Source organism: Rhinolophus sinicus, chromosome 15 (assembly GCF_057876585.1).
Source record: "Rhinolophus sinicus isolate RSI-liver-muscle chromosome 15, RSI-T2T, whole genome shotgun sequence".
NCBI lineage: Eukaryota > Metazoa > Chordata > Mammalia > Chiroptera > Rhinolophidae > Rhinolophus > Rhinolophus sinicus.
The window spans coordinates 50,838,897-50,857,310 of NC_142515.1; the positions used below are offsets into that span (position 1 = coordinate 50,838,897).

An 18,414-nucleotide genomic window follows, 5' to 3' on the forward strand; every position below is an offset into this window, starting at 1 on the left:
AATAAATAAAGGAATAAATGACCAATCAATCAATCAATCATGTCATATGCGTAGATTTTATTAAGGGAAGATATTATTAAGTCCCCCCTGTCTTTTTTAAGCAGATAAAGAAATACCTAGAAAAGGTGAAGCTTTTTCTTAAGGTAATATAACTGGTTAGTGCAAAACGGGAGTAAACCTTGTTCTGCTCATTTCAAGTTGGAACTGTCTTCCTCACTCTACTCTCTTACGAGCTTCGTTTCTCCTCATGCAAGTTGAACATCCATCCCTACAACAGCAACTCAAGAATAATTGATTGTGTAACCTGCTATTATTTCCCTACAAATGATGCTATACGATGTGGAGGAAGCAGTACCAGCAATACATATTCAGCACTATTTAATAAGCTAGGAGCTGGGAGGGAAATCTATTATAATTACTCCAAGTTATTTTGGATTAACCTAGACAATTTCCACAAGTCCATTGTAAGATCAGTTGAAGGCACAATTTGTTGCTGAAAGTGGAAGAATGTCTATTGTGACCTCTTACACTAGACCAAAAGGGTAGGTCTAGGCCCATAATTAAAACTCCCAGAGGGAAACTGGCTATCTGCCAAGTGACCTATGGGATGTTGGAACTTGGGGGGAATATGGAGAAACAAGGGAAAACAAAGGTGGGAAAAGGAGCAGAGACTGCTTCTACAAATAAATGGTGTCTGACCACTTGATTTGCTGAAAGAAAGTCACCTCAGCTTGGCAAAAGTTAGTACCCACTATCATGTCCCCACCGCTGCTCTTCTTCATTGTTAATAGTAAGACATTACTGCTGACAAGGCTCTGTCTCTAGAGCAAAGAATGGGTGAGATTTGGTTCTTTGTTCAGAGTCCAAAATTAGTTCCAAAACAAACCAACAGGAAACTCGTTGCAGGATAGTTCTGTACAAATATGATATTTGCAAACTATAGCCCCCGCTTTAGTCTTTCCCAACTGGGTTTTCTCAAGAAGCCCTAATATTATGCTAAGGCATCAACATTTCATAATGAATTAACTTCTCTCCCGTGCATAGTGCTAGTTATGTTACCATTCCAGACAGAATTAAGAAAACAGTCACTCAAATCACTTTCTGTGTTCTGTGGTTCAGATGCCCCTGCTTGAGAAAGGACAGGACTCCAATGAAAGATGGCACAAAGGAACAACTAAGAAAGAGCATGGACTCTGGAACCTGACTATCTAGGTTCAAAACCCCAGCCCTGTTATATACCATCTATGTGACCTTCCACAAGTTACTTTACTTCTTTAGGCTTTCGTGTCCTCTTTTAAGAGGATTAATAATAGCATTTACCTCCTCAGGCTATTTAAGGATTAAATAAGTTATCTACCTACCTATCTATCTCTTAGACTAATGCCTGGCAGTACAAGTGCTATCTGGTTGTTGTTGTTGTTGCTGTTGTTATTTATTATTATTATATTTGGGAGTCATTTTAGGTTACTAAGGAGCCTGTCTGCCACTGACCAATGCTGAAAAGTGGGCCTTCAGTCAGAAATGCTTCTCCCTTGAGCTACCTCGGTAAGGACCAAACTCTATTCTGTTGCTCCTATTCAAGAGAGGCAGATCTCCCATGACCTAGATAAGAAGGGTTTCAGCACGGAAAGGGAAAGACCTAAAGTAAGAGCTCTATCAAATATATGGTGATGGAAGGAGAACTGACTCTGGGTGGTGAACACACAATGGGATTTATAGATGATGTAATACAGAATTGTACACCTGAAATCTATGTAATTTTACAAACAACTGTCACCCCAATACATTTAAAAAATAAATTTAAAAAAATAATAAAAAAAATAAAGTAAGAGCTCTGCCTGCACCCACAGTGGATATCCAACAACAGAGCTGGCTCTTGTGTTCAGTGGCATCGCCATGCTAGACTCTTTTGTCACCTCTTAATTACAGGCATCTTTCTCCATACACACTAAATTCTAAAGGCATCAGAATAGCCTCTGCCTGCATCTTCTTTATTTTCTTATTTTAATTACTGTTACCAGTCTTGCTCTGCTACTGTTAGGAAGAAGCAAGTGCATCAGGGATGAAGCAGCCTGAGCCCACCCAGCATGCATCTGTGGAGCCACAGCTCTGGAAGAAGCTGCAGCACAAAGCCCCTCTGTTATGGCAGCACACTAACCCCTGTGTGTCCCTCTCACATGAGCACAGGGCTGGAACGGGCCTCCTCCTGTTCCCTTTTTCACCCTCCTCCCACCTTTCCCAGAGGGAGATCCTGTTCACACCAAAGAAAGCCAAGAACATTTAGTTCAGCAGTAAGAACAGGTGGTAGCACCAATAAGGAACAAAAACTGGTATTCTTCCAATTGCTGAGTTCAATGGCAGGGAGGGAGAAAGGGCAGGAAGAACCAAAACCCAGGAATTTTCCCCTGGGGCGTCCCTGATGGTTTCATTTCAATAAACAGAGAAAACCCACCTTTGCGGGTTTCTCCCGCAAGGTCTTCTTCACAGGACTTCCTTTTCACTCTCAGGGAAAGGCAAATTACTTTTTGTCTATTAACTATTTTCTTGGATGCAGTGCAAAAGCAACAAGATTTTAATGACCCAAAGCAGGTGCTTCCCCACCCATCTCTCTTGGATCAAGTAGCGAACAATTCTACCCACACGAGCACATAACCATTTGGATTAGCAAAAAAACCATGTGAATAAGAGAGATGTACCATAAAGACAGAAAGTCTTTGTGCTTTGGCATCTACAAATGCAGCTGTTGCTTAAGTTTTGTGGCTTTTTCCCCCACCTACAATACAGATTTTTTATCTTTAGGCAGGGACAGTTGTTTATTTCTCTCTTAGGATTCCCCAGCCTTGAGTCTGAAAGTCATGAGTAGAGAAGATGGGGGTCAAGGAACAGGGCTGTCACTAAATCTGATGCTTTATGGGCCCGAGGTGTTTGGGAAGTGCCCTCGTCAGCAGTCTAACTCATCCCTGAGAGGTGTCAGCAATACCTTCTGAAAGGCATGACATAGTTTGTGCACCGCTACATTCAGTTCCTAGGGCTTCTCTTCTTGATCTGTCCTTCCCAATCTCTCATTGTGGCTTTCATACTTAATCGTTTTCTCCACACCTCCTGGAAATCATAGACCTAAATAAATCCTAAACCTAAATGTAACCAATTGAGCCTGTTTGTAAACACAGCCCTCTGAAGAGAAGATAAAGGAGCTAATCCTAATGACTCCTGGAAGAGAGAACTGTCACACTAGTTTTATGTGTTCAAAGAATGTTGAACATTCTCTTTCAAGAGGGGAAAAAATATGTAACTGTTTACCATTTTGGCACTCAAAACAGTGTTGGATTTTTTTTAACATTTATTGCAGAAATTTTCAAACATACACAAGAGTAGACAAAATAGCACAATAAACTCCTATGCACCTATCATCCATCTTCAAAATTTATCAACCAGTGGCCAATCTCATTTCATATACACTAACCACCCACTTACCCACTCCCACATCATTTTGAAGCAAATGCCAGATCGTATTCATCTGTAAATATTTCAGGATATTCCTCTAAAAACTAAGAACTCTTTTTTAAAAAGAACATAACCATAATATTATAACATGCAGAAAACGGGAATGATAATTCCTTACTATCATCAAATGGGCAACCAGTTTAATAGAAACTCTTGCTCCAACTGTGGGAAAGGCAGAGAACAGCTGGCTAGTTTCTCCTTTGGGATTCTTTAACATTATGTGCACAAATATTTACCTTCTGGACTTCCTGATTAGAAAATTACCCAAATATCCTCTATCAACCCCTTTAAATTCAGTTGTCGATGTCGTATTTCCCCATGCGTTTTGGGGGTGTGTTTTTTTTGCAGTTTATAACCCAATACTTTGAACTTGCAGTAGTGAAGTTAAAGATCATCATAAACTACCTAGCACACTCATTCCTGCTGCCTATAAAAAACAGACAGATACCCACATACACAGGTAGAGAGAAACAGAGACTTCGAGACACTGAACAGAGATACACATACGCAGAAACAGGCCAAATTCGCCAGAGAATGGATTGCTTTTAGTGGGAAATCATGAACCAATGCAGAGATTTTATAAAATATAACAATCAATTTGCTAATTTTTGCCAAGATCAAAAATATAAGATCTTATATTAAGTAGGAGCAAAAGTAATTGCGGTTTTGACAATTTTTTTTAAACCTTTTAAACTGCAATTACTTTTGCACCAACCTAATAGCTTGCCAGCAGTAGTCAAATCAAATTTTGAGCATCAATACCATAACCACTTAACTCAACAGGGAAATGAAAAGGGGGGCCATTCTGGACATACCCAAATATTTTTAAATTATATTAAATTTCAGGTTCTGCCATAAACTCTGGAAAGGAAAGAATCATGATGATCTACTTTATTTTTCCTTGCAGTCATACCCTTCTATTTGAATACCATGTAAAATTCGGAACTCCAAATTTTCAAAAGGATAAGAGACTCAGATTTATATTATCCAAGTTATATCAGTGGTTAAATCAGTTGAAAATATTTAGGTACAGCCTACTAGGACTTTAAGACTAGGAAAGCTTAACCAAAAGACCACACAAATATGCACGTATCCAACAGGAAAGCAAATAGGACGTTCAAATCAAGTAGATGCTATGTTCATTAGACGTAAGGACATAACTTCCTTATGTGAGGGCTGTTTATTACTACCTAAAATTTCCAGGGAACATACTAGAAATCTCATTTCTTGATTTAAATAGTGAGTCCAGGATAATGGGTTTACTATTCTCTGATACTGGCCGGGACTACAGGACAATGAAGAACCTTCCGTTCCTAACATCTGAAAAAAAAAAGGACTGGACTGCTAATGAATGATGAGTAATTTCATGAATGTCGAGTAATTTTTTGTACAACTTTACTCCCTGTACATATGCTTCAGTACCCAACAGAGGAATAGCTACATAGAATACGCTCAAAAAAATTAAGGGATTTGTTCCCTAAACTCTCAAATTTCCCTGATGTTCTGGCCAACAGCAGAACAGACTTTCCTGACCCTTCAGAACAGCCTTACTGTGCTATAGATATAGACTGACATTCCTGGACACCTTATATACAAAAATCTATTTCCTCCCCACCTACCCCACCACCACCACTACCCTCGCGTTTATGCCTTATACTAGCATTCTTAAAAGAAAAATCACTAATTGAGAAGATTTATTGAATTTAGTCAATCAATGCAGCATTCTTCTTTGCCTATAACAAAAAACACTCTGTCCTACATCCTGGCACTGCAAAGCCTCCAGTACAATCCCTGGAAGGAGAACAAAATCTCTGTGGCATACTAAGTACAGAGGACGGATTTCCTCCCCTGGACAGAGATAAATAAATAAGCCAACACCAAAGTAAAGTCATACCCTGGGGGCTGGGGGTGTAAGAGTAGATTCAATATGAATAATAAATAAGAGCTTTGGGCTATGGGGCATGACAATAGTTTAGGTCAGGAAAAACCTTTTAGTAACACTAGATGGAAATAGATTTGGGGGTTTAGAAGGGACAGGATAATTACATAGTACACAAATTTCTTCTATTTGCTAAGTCAGAGTTGAAAAGCATTGTAGTTCAAAGTAAGCAGAAAGACACACTGACACAAATTCTTTTTAATGAAAGCCATCATTTATAATTCCCATGCAAGATTTTGAGGCTGAAATTACTTTAGGGACTTAGCATCAAGTAACACAGAAAAATAAAAAAACAGTACATGTTTGCAAGACCAAAAGAAATGGATTATCCTAAGTATTGTGTACAAACCACCAAAACGTAATTATAGGGGTGGCCAGTTAGCTCAGTTGGTTAGAGCATGGTGCTGGTAGCACCAAGGTTGCCGGTCCAATCCCCAAATGGGCCACTGTGAGCTGCGCCCTCCTCAAAAAAAAAAAAAAAAAAGCAATTGTAAGCACTGGATACAACATATATTATACTATGGTACCTGGTGAAAACCACAAAGCACAGGAATACTGACAGAGATAGAGCAGAAGAAAAAAACAAAACCATTAAATAATGGCATGAACCAAATAATGCCAACAGTAAATGCATTTTAAGGGTTGGTGCAAGGTAAACAACTGGAGAAAAAGCAGGGATACATATCTTCAGCCAGACTTGGAAGGGCAAATCCTTCATCCAAACATCAGATTAAGGGAAAGTTGTCTAGCTTTTGATTCATCTAGGAACACGTTCGTGTTCCTTTTTGTCCTTAAGAATGGGTTCTAGAGCTAAACAATCATGCTCCAACATAAAGAATTTAGGCTATAGAATTCACAAGTTTTTAATAGAGTACTTCAAATTCAGGAATTTTGGAGTTTCCTGTTTTGAAGAAAAAAAGCTATGAAATATGAAATTTACATATCAAACTTAGCATTAAAGAATGCAAACAGATCATGAAGTACCAGCAGAAAGGAATTCTTATTGGCCTCACCAAACATGCTCTAATTTTTAAATAGGAGGCAGAGAAAAAAAAAACACCCACTGAGAAAAAAATGTACGGAATTATATCCACATTGGGATACCCCAAAATTAACATGTAACTTAACCACAGGATACCAGATAACTCCTCTGCTGACAGTATCCCAGGCTTTCACTCCTCCTTCAGCAGATCTTTCCCACCATCAACTCCCTCACCCTTCCCACACACACACCTCATCCTTCCCTTACTAAATGAGGCAGGAAGGCCTCGATTAGTAGACCTACTAAAAACACATGAGGCCAAAAGTCACAATATGAAAATCTCTATTAAATAGGACAAGAGTAAGAGAGCACAAAAGATAAAAAGTAAAAGGCAAGTACCCAAAAACATCCGTAACTAAAATCCAAGAACTACTAAAAGAATATATGACGTGTTGCTATTATGGCCCAGGCCCTGTGAGGAACCAAGAGGGAAGAAAGGCTGAGCCACCTTCCCCACACTCATTCAGCCAGGCCACTAAAACACCGTAGAGTCAAACAATCATGGATTTAGACAGAGATAGTATTTTTAAAACTTCATGAAGAAGGTAAGTTTCTGAAGTGGAATTCTAAACGGTGGATGTGATTTGGTTTAAAAGGAATGTGTTATTGTTTTGTTTACTGTTATGCTATTGTTTTGGGTGCCAAGGGATCCGGGCACAGGGAATGATATCTGTAATGCCTCAGAAGTAGCCACAGTACTGCACCACCTGCTATCATAGCCGAAATGGAGAGTGCCTGGGGAAGGAAACCTAGCAGAAAAAGAAGTGCGAAATTAGTTTTTCAAATGTCTGTAATCATGCACTGTTAAATGAGCCACTTAAAGGTTTTAAGAAGGGAATAACATCAAAATAGCACTACAGAGTCTTCTTAGGTTAGAACGAATGAAATAGGAAGATACTAAAGATAGAGAAGCAATTTAGGGGTCTGGGAAAAAAAGTATTCTTTTTACTAAACCAGTGAGCAAAAAGACTTATTACTAGAAATATCATAGACCAGAGAGGGAGCATAAAGAAAAATGACAACCTCTGCGGCGGAATTCAGGCAATTTTCGGTTTTTCTCTCTATACTTTAGTGTGCTTTCTAGAATGATTGCAGTACTTTTTAACATTTATAATAAAATCATTCAAACAAAGAACAAACATGAGATATATATATATGCATATATATACATATATATGCACATATATACATATCCAAAGAATAATAAATAAACACCTATGTGCCCAACACCCAATTTAAGAATTGGAAAAATTCACAATGAGCTTGACTCCCCAATTTATCCTTCCCCCTCCACTTTCCAAGGTAACCGCTATCATGAAATTTTGTGAAAAAAATTCCCATTTTTCTCTACCGTCTTATCACATATATATATCCCTAAACAATCTATTTAGTTTTGCTTGGTTTTTTTTGTATATAAATGGAATCACAGTTTATGTCATCTCATGGGACTTGCTTTTTTCATTCAATGTAATGTTTACATGATTAATCCAAGTTGATATATATAGCTGCAGGTTATTCATTTTCACTACTATATAGTATTGTACTCTGGGAATAAACCATAATGTTTTAATCCATTTTATTATAGTTGGGGTGGGTTGTTTCCATTTTTCTGTAATCACAAAAACTACAACTTTGAACATTCTCAAATGTATCTTTTGGTATGTATGTATTCCTACATACAAGGAAGTTTTCCACAGCACATATCTAGTAGTGGGATTACTGAGTGACAGAGTATATGCTAGTTCAGTTTTCTGGACAAATGTAATGACAAACTGTTTCCCTAAGAAGTGGCGTCAATCTACATTCCAACCAGCAATGTATGTAAATTCTCATTATTCTACCTTTTAGGTAACAGTTCTACCTGATTTTTAAATTTCTACTAATCTGAAGGGTATGGTTTAATTTACATTTCTTAGATTACTAAAGAGGGTAAGCATCTTTCACATGCTTGAAGGTCCTTTGGGTTTCCTATTCTGAGAAATGCCTGTTTATGTCTTTTGCCCATTTTCCTGTTGACACATTTATCTTTTACTTATTCTTTACAGGAATTCTCTGAAGTTCTATGCTGGATACCAATCCTTTGTTGGTTATATATATTTTAGATATTTTCTCCCAGCGTGTAGCCTTATGTCTTTACTCTCTTTATGGAATCATTTAATGAACAGAAGTTCTTGAATTTTTTGTAGTAAATTATATCAATTTTTTTGACGTATTTTTTATGTCTTACTGTGGAGAGACTGTTCTATGATGTGACCGCTGTCTGTCCCACAAGCTGGACCCAGGCCAGAACAGAAGTTGCTTTCTGCAAACCCCCTTAGAGACTGGTCGTAACTGATGTTCATTCTGACATAAAGCCGCACCCCTCCCCTGCCTCCTGCTGTGTACTGTTTCCTGGAACAGGTTGTTTTCCTGACCTGGTCAAGCATGTAGTCACTTCCCGTACCTGGTAGCATTCACGTACTAGTACCTGTGACGATTGCCCCCATCCTTACCCTATATAGTTATTGGGCTCCAGCCAAGTTGCATAGGGATACATGCCTCATGCCTCAAGACATGCCTCATATGTAAGTTTCCCTTCAACTATTATTAATTACCAGACTGGAGTAGCCAGCCTCTTTCTTCTGTCTTTCCCTGCCCTCCACTTACAGAGATAGATTTTCAGTCTCAGGGCTTTTCCTTGGGTCTGCGTGTACTAACACTTATTTTAAAAAATCCTCTCTCCCTGAGGTCATGTAATTCTCTCACATTTTCTTCTAAAACTTAAAAAATTTTGTGTTCCATATTTTAGTCCTTAATTGAGCTGAAATTCTTAATTTTGGTATAATGTGAAGTAGGGATCTAATTTCCATTTTTCCCTATATGGATAACCGATTATCTAAGCACCATTTACCACAAAGTCCACTTTCTCCATTTATTCACTGGGCAAGGAGCAAGTTTCCACATGTCTGCTTCTGAACTCTTGATTTTGTTCCATTGGTTTATTAGTCATACTGTGTTGATACCATGTTGTTTGAATGACTATAGTTTTATGACTTGATATCTGATAAAGTATGGTAGTCATTAGTACTGTTTGTCAAATATTTCTGGTTCTTCTTTCTCCCAAGGATATGATAAGATCACACTTCCGGGCACCCTGGTGCTTCACTAGAGCCTTATGGCTAGCTCTGGTCAAAGAGTTGTGAGCAGAAGTGACCTGCTGAGCATTTAACGGGCTGTGCTAAACCCTCCAGAGCTCTTTTTCCCTTTGGCTTAGTGACTAGTAGTGTTCACCTTGGTTGTAGCTTTGGCACCTGAGTTCCTGAGTGACTATCATCTGTCGAGTTTTCCTACTAACCTGCAGTGGATGAGTACTATGAATCAGAAATAAATCTTCTGTATACTTATCACTGATACTTAGTTTATCACCACAACATAGCTTAGCCTACTCTGACTGACACAAAAGGCAAGTCACTCATTTTGTTATTATTTTTCACAAGTGTCCTGTCTATTCTTCACTGCTTGTCATACGAATTTCAGAATTGAGTTTTCTCAACTTCCAGGAAAACCTTGCTGGTCAGAGTGTACATCAGTACCATTACATTGGAAAACATGTGGAAATATTGAAAAATAGTTGTATTATCTAAAAAAGTCAAAGATATACATAACCTATGATCCAGGAATTCCATTCCTGGGCATGTATGCAACAGAAACGCATACACACATGTAGATGTGTACAAGAATGTTCTTGGCAACACTATTCATAAAAAAATAAAAAACTAGAAATAATCCAAACGACTACCAGCAGTAGAATGGATAAACAAACAGTGGTTTACTTTACACAATGAAATACCATGTAAAAATGAAAATGAACACACAGCCTGCACACATCACGAACTTACCATGTTTCCCCGAAAATAAGACCTAGCCGGACAATCAGCTCTAATGTGTCTTTTGGAGCAAAAGTTAATATAAGATCCAGTCTTATATTTCTAACATATGTTTCTAACATAAGACTGGATCTTATATTAACTTTTGCTCCAAAAGACACATTAGAGCTGATTGTCCAGCTAGGTCTTATTTTTGGGGAAACACAGTATAAACATATTGCTGAGCTAAATAAGACACACATACATACAAATTTATACAAAATTATTCCATTTAAAATAAATATTCAAAAACAAATAATTATTAGATTACATTGTTTAAGAATGGATACAAAGGTAGTACAACTATCAGATCAAACAAGAAAACAATTACCACAAACATCAAGAAAGTGGTTACCCCTGGAAGGAAGAAGGTGACGTGATTGAGAAAGAAGGAAAAGAGAATATCTATGGTACTGGCAATATTCTATTTTGACCTAAAGAGTTGTTACACGGATGTTCTTTATGATTACTCATTATACTGGATCTCTGTTGGACTTTTACATAAAAGTCTTGTATCTTTTTTGTTAGATCTATTCATATCTACTTTATATATTTGTTGCTATTATACGTGCTCTTTTTAAATTGTATTTTTATTAGTTGCCAGGCTATAGAAATACAATTGAATGTTATACCTTGAACTTATAAGCAACAAACTGCTAAATTCTCTTATTGATTCTACTGAGAGATCAGTAGATTCTTTGGGATTTTTTAAAAAAGCCAATCATATCATCTGCAAGTAATGACAACCTTCTTTCTAAAATGTATCTATCCTTTGTTTTTCTTGTCTGATTATACTTACTAGAAACTAGTTCAATGATGAATTATATTATTTTCATGTTCCATAAAAATATTTTTAAAATAGGGAACAAAAGAGACAGCTTATCAGACCACCCAGGTGCTGATAGTCCATCCCAGGTTTACTTCTCTATACAATCATCATCCTTTCTATTCTCTCAGAAAATGAAGACCTTGAGACTGGATAAAGGAATATCTTAGAAACTATGGCTAGTCTAACAATTAAAATTTCTCTGTTATTAGAAAGAAGTTCAGCTCATCCATACTATCAAATTAATCCACCTGCATTATAAATCTATTTAAAATTTTACAATTAAGTGCACAATAATTAACAGAATGCAAACAATGCTATCTAAAACATGAACTATGTGTAAACAAGAGCCTAATTATTTAATATTTATATAGCACTGAGGTATTGAAAAGCACTTTAGGGGGGGAAAATCAAAATTTTAATATACTCCCAATATAATAAAAGAGGCAATGAAGGAAAAGAAATGTAATGGATAGATCAGGCAGTTACATGATGAGGAAAGCAGCAGAATTCCAACACATCTTCAGAGTAATAAAGACCCAAAACACAGCCTTCGATCCTTTAAACCCATTTACCAATCTATCATAAGCAATTACTTCTCTGAAAGAGTCCCAACATATATCCTCAGCCCCTATAGGTTGAAAAACAACTTCTTTTCTGTACTTGGATGTCTCAGAAGGTGTCCCATAAAGTCTGGTGGTAAGTTTTTGTCAACTTTGGCTTATATAATCATATCGATTTATATTAGAGTAACAATTTGTCCCTCTGGAAAATAAAACATAACAAGACTGTGACAGTCAGTTCTCCAGGATTCAAATCTCTCTAGTAAGTATGTTGCTGTTTTTTTTGGTTTAAAGCCATGAATGAGATTTTCTTTTGACTTGCTAACCAAATGATCACTACATTTTTTTTCTTTATCTAAAATTAGATTAAAGGATTTTCGATCAGGTGTGCATTCTCCTCACATGACCACATAAAAATCACAACTAAACTACAGAACAACACTCACTGAAAATTGCCTGAAGTCTAGCTGAACTGAAATCCTACAACTAGGGACATACAGAAGCAGCCACCTCAAGACTGGTAGGCTGGGCAGGCTGGTCCCACACCTGCCTGTGTTGGTTAAAAATTGGGAGGGAGGGCCGGCCTGGTGGTTCAGCCGGTTAGAGCTCTGTGCTCCTAACTCCGAAGGCTGCCAATTCGATTCCTACATGGGCCAGTCGGCTCTCAACCACAAGGTTGCCAGTTCAATTCCTTGAGTCCCGCAAGGGACGGTGGGCAGCGCCCCCTGCAACTAAAATTGAACACAGCACCTTGAGCTGACCTGCCACTGAGCACCCAGATGGCTCAGTTGGTTGGAGCGCGTCCTCTCAACCATAAGGTTGCCGGTTTCGACTCCCGCAAGGGATGATGGGCTCTGCCCCCTGCAACTAGCAACAGCAACTGGACCTGGAGCTGAGCTGCGCCCCCCACAACTAAGACTGAAAGGACAACAACTTGAAGCTAAATGGCACCCTCCACAACTAAGATTGAAAGGACAACAACTTGACTTGGAAAAAAGAGTCCTGGAAGTACACAATGTTCCCCAATAAAGTCCTGTTCCCCTTCACCAATAAAATCTTTAAAAAAAAAAAAAAAAATCGGGAGGGATATCTCAGCTGCAGAAGTTCCCCCTGGAGAGAAGTCCTCCCCAGCACTGAACTTCTGGCTCTGAAAACCAGCGGAGATCGTGGCTGAGTGAGACAGAGGGCTGCTGGAGTCCCAGACTTTCCTCTTAAAGGGCCCACACAAGGACTTACTCGCTGACAGACTCACTCACTCTGAGCTCATCATTGGGGCAGCAGATACAATGGCACAAGGAACAGAGGAGGAGGAACTGAATTGTCTGGCTTCAGGGTGAGGGCTAGAGGTGCAGCGCTCCTCCAGATGGAAATGCTGGAGAACTCAATGTTCCTTTGTTGAGTCCTCCCACCTCTGGGCATGCAGAGGCAGGCAGCAGCCATATCTGAGTCTCCATCAATCTGACTAACACTCTTTGCCCCACCCTGGTGATTCCCTGAGAAACTGCCCGCCCAAGCAGCTTCCAGTGGCTTTTCCAAACAAACAGCTGGTCTTGGCTCGTGACGTGGACTATCCTAAAATCTCTTAAAAGTTCACAAAACCGGGGCCGGCCTGGTGGCTCAGGCAGTTAGAGCTCCATGCTCGTAACTCCGAAGGCTGCCGGTTCGATTCCCACATGGGCCAGTGGGCTCTCAACCACAAGGTTGCCAGTTCGATTCCTTGAGTCCCGCAAGGGATGGTGGGCTCTGCCCCCTGCAACTAAGATTGAACATGGCACCATGAGCTGAGCTGCCTCCCGCATGACTCAGGTGGTTGGAGCGCGGGCTCTCAACCACAAGGTTGCCAGTTCGACTCCCGCACGGGATGGTGGGCTGGATGGTGGACTGTGCCCCCTGCAACTAGAAACGGCGACTGGACCTGGAGCTGAGCTGCACCCTCAACAACTAAGACTAAAAGGACAACAACTTGAAGCTGAACGGCACCCTCCACAACTAAGATTGACAACAACTTGACCTGGAAAAAAGGCCTGGAAGTACACACTGTTCCCCAATAAAGTCCTGTTCCCCTTCCCCAATAAAGTCTTAAAAAAAAAAGAAAGGCTTAAAAAAAAAAAAAAGAAAGTTCACAAAACCCAAACAAGCAGAATTTGGCCTCAGAGTATCCCTATCCCGTACCTTGTGCTGAGAAGCCCCAAGCATGGCACTCATGGCAGCCAGCCTCAGTTCCCAGGTTGGCCTCTACCAGGTACCTCTAAGCCCAGCGCGGGTGGCTGCCATCCGTAGATTGCTTTGTGGCTCATCCCAGGTGGCTCTGAGCAAGGCACAGACTGTGGCTGAACTTGGCCTGTAGTGCAGCCCCTCCCAGGAGGTTCCAGGCCCGGCATGTCCAGTAGCCAGCTTCAGACAAAGCCAGAGCACCACCCAACTGCCTCTGCAGGTGACACACCCAACGGGCAGACAAGGAGGGCACTAACTAGGGTCAGCCTCTGCACAACAGCTCCTCCACTACAGTCATGTCCAGACCTCACAACCAATCAGCCCAAGGGTCAATCCCTCCCATGATGTCAAACAGCAACCAAGGCTCAACTACAACAGAAGGGCACACACAACCCATACAAGGTATACATGTGGAGCACCCAGCTCAGGTGACCAGGGAGACTGTGCCACTGGGCCCCATAGGACATCTTCCACATTAGGCCACTCTACTAAGACCGGGAGACATACCAGTCCTACCTAACACATAAAAACAAACACAGGGAGGCAGCCAAAATGGGGAGACAAAGAAACATGACCCAAATGAAAGAACAAAACAAAGCTCCAGAAAAAAGAACTAAATAAAATGGAGACAAGCAATCCACCAGACACAAGAGTTCAAAACACTGGTCATAAGGCTGCTCAATGACCTCAGGGAGAACTTCAAAGAGATAGGAAACATAGAAAAGGAGATGGAAAATTAAAAAGAACCAGTCAGAAATAAAGACTATATAACTGAAATAAAGAATACATTAGGGGCGGCCGAATGGTTTAGTTGGTTAGAGCACGAGCTCTGAACAACAGGGTTGCTGGTTCGATTCCCACATGGGCCAGTGAGCCGCACCCCCTGCAACTAAGATTGAAGACAACGAACTGCTGCTGAGCTTCTAGAGGGGCGCCCAGATGGCTCAGTTGGTTACAGCGCGAGCTCTCAACAAGGTTGCTGGTTCAATTCCTGCATGGGATAGTTGCTCCCTGCAACTAAAGATTGAAAAGGGTGACTGGACTTGGAGTTGAGCTGCGCCCTCCACAACTAGATTGAAGGACAACGACTTGGAGCTGATGGGCCCTGGAGAAACACACTGTTCCCCAATATTCCCCGATTAAAATAAAAATAAATACATTAGAGGGAATCAATAGTAGATTAGATGAAGCAGAGGATCGAATCAGCAATTTAGAAGATAAGGTAGCAAAAAATACCCAAACAGAATAGCAGAAAGAGAAAAAAGAATCCAAAAAAATTAGGACAGCTTAAGGGGCCTCTGGGACAACAAGAAGCGTACCAACATTCGCATTATAGGGGTAGTACCAGAAAGAGAAGAGAGAAGCAAGGAATTTAAAACCTATTTCAAGAAAGAATATTGGAAAACTTCCCTAACCTTTATTTCCTTATTCCACGAAGGAAATAAATATGAAGCCCAGGAAGTGCAGAGTCCCACACAAGATGAACCCAAAGAGGCCCACACCAAGACAAATCATAATTAAACTGCCATAATTAAAATGCCAAAGGTTAAAGACAAAAAGAGAATCTTAAAAGCAGAAAGAAAAAAGCAGTTAGTTACTTACAAGGGAGCTCCCATAAGACTGTCAGCAGATTTCTCAACAGAAACTTTGCAGGCCAGAAGGGATGGGCATGAAATATTCAAAGTGATGAAAAGCAAGGACCTACAACCAAGATTACTCTACCGAGCAAAGCTATCATTTAGAATTGAAGGATAGATAAAGAGCTCCCCAGACAAGAAAAAGCTAAAAGAGTTCATCATCACCAAACCAGAATTACAAAGAATCTTAGAGGGACTTCAAGACGAAAATAAAAAATATGAATAATACCATGGCAATAACTACATATCTATCAACAATTACTTTCAATGTAAATAGATTAAATGCTTCAATCAAAAGATAGGGTGGCTGAATGGATAAGAAAATAAGACCCTTACATATGCTGCCTACATGAGACTCTCACTTCATATCGAAAGACACACATAGACTTAAAGTAAAGGAATGAAAAAAGGTATTTCATGAAAATGGAAAGGAAAATAAAAGCTGCAGTAGCAATACTAGCACCAGACAAAATAGACTTTCAAAACAACTGCTATAACAAGAGACAAAGAAGGACCCAACAATCCCACTTATAGGTATTTATCCGAAGAAACCCAAAATGCTACGTCAAGGGGATGTGTGCATCCGTATGTTCATTGCAGCAATGTTTACAATGGCCAAGATGTGGAGGCAGCCTGGGTGTCCGTCGATGGATAAGTGGATAAAGAGTAGATGGTACATGTATACAATGGAATATTGCTCAGCCAGGGAAGGGAATGGGTTCTTGCCACCTGCAGTGGCACGGGTGGACTTGGAGGGTGCTGTGCTGAGTGGAGTATGTCAGACAGAGACAGACAGATGAAATGTGATTTTGCTTATATGTGGAATCTAAAGAACAAAATAAACAAACAAACAAAACAGAAACAAACTCATACATACAGAGAATATTTTGATGGCTGCCAGATGGTGGGGGTGGGGAGTGAAAAAGGGGAAGGAATTAAAAAGTACAAATTGGTTGTTACAAAGCAGTCATGGGGATGTAAAGTAAAGCACAGGAAATATAGTCAATAATATGGTAATAACTATGTATAGTGCCAGGTGGATATTAGACTAGTCAGGGGGATCACTTCTTAAATTATATAAATGTCTAACCACTATGCTGTACACCTGAAATTAATATAAAATAATACTGAATGTCAACTGTAAATGAAATATTGTTAAAGAAGGGGAAAAAGGTGCAGGGGAATAAGAGGTCCAAATTTCCAGGTATAAAACAAATAAGTAACAGGGATATAATTAATGTACAGCATGTAGAATATAGTCAACAGTATTGTCTTAGCATGGTACAGTGGTAGAGGGTTGGTGGACTTATCATGGTGATCACTTCTTTAGGTATATAAATGTTGACTATTGTCTACACCTGAAACTAATATAATATAGTATGCTAGCTATATTTTAATAAAAATCTTATTAAGAATGTATGTAGGAGGGGGCCTGCCTGGTGGCTCAGGCTGTTAGGGCTCCATGCTCCTAATGCCGAAGGCTGCTGGTTCGATTCCCACATGGGCCAGTGGGCTCTCAACCACAAGGTTGCCAGTTCGATTCCTTGACTCCCGCAGGGGATGGTGGGCAGCGCCCCCTGCAACTAAAATTGAACATGGCACCTTGAGCTGAGCTGCCGCTGAGCTCCAGAATGGCTCAGTTGGTTGGAATGCGTCCTCTCAACCACAAGGTTGCCGGTTCGACTCCCGCAAGGGATGGTGGGCTTTGCCCCTGCAACTAGCAACGGCAACTGGACCTGGCCTTGAGCTGCGCCCTCCACAACTAAGATCGAAAGGACAACAACTTGAAGCTGAACGGCACCCTCCACAACTAAGATTGAAAAGACAACAACTTGACTTGGAAAAAAGTCCTAGAAGTACACACTGTTCCCCAATAAAGTCCTGTTCCCCTTCCCCAACAACAACAACAACAACAAAATAAAATAGAAAATAATAAAAAAAGAAGTTATACTTTAAAAAAAAAAAAAAAAAAATGTATGTAGGAGGAAAAACACAAAATTTAAAAATGTATGGTTATAAATAGCAAAACAAAACAAAACACCAAAATTGTCATGAGGATAGGAAGTACAGCATAAGTAATATGGTTAGTAATACTGTAATGACTATGTATGGTGTCAGATGGGTACTAGATTTAGCAGGGTGATCACTTCTTACGTTATATAAATGTCTAATCACTATGTTGTACACCTGAAACTAATATAATATTGTATGTCACCTGTATTGAAAAATCAAAAAATTTTAAAAAACTTAAAATTCATGCTGGTCTAAAACTTGTTTTGAGTCAGTTGTTGCAAATAACCAATATTACCGGAAAATTCTCCTGTATTTCTTGGTCCCAATTTGTACTCTAAGATGTAAAAGCAACTAAACATATCATCATCACACACAAGCATCTCTGTGACAAACCAAGAATTCAGACTTCATGAGATTGAATAATGACTGGAAGCTTACTCAGAACTCAAGCCGACTCATCCATCTATAAATAATCCACTGTGTATCTGGACAGAAAACACAGAGAAGCTACATGTTGGGAAAGAGATAAAGTAATGGAGAATGGGCTCTCTATACATCCTAGTTCTGCCTCTATAGCAGCATACCTAAAATCTCTGAGTCAGAAGTCTCTCACTTTAGGCTATTTTCTTTGTTTCTAAATGAATCCTCAGTTTCATTTTATTCAGAAATGAAAACCTAGAGTCAGACAGTAGGGTAGGGAACTGGCATAAAGAATCTATTAAATATGGTAATGGGAAACATTAGGGAATAGGGAAATGGGAAAATTTTAAT

At 39.6% G+C, this 18,414-nt stretch overlaps 1 protein-coding gene across 14 annotated transcripts in view; it reads right to left on the minus strand.

Moving 5' to 3' along the window:
• The window catches only part of USP54 (ubiquitin specific peptidase 54), a 119,099-nt gene that overhangs the window by 40,178 nt on the left and 60,507 nt on the right, over positions 1-18,414 (minus strand). The gene's annotated exons all lie outside the window — the stretch shown is intronic.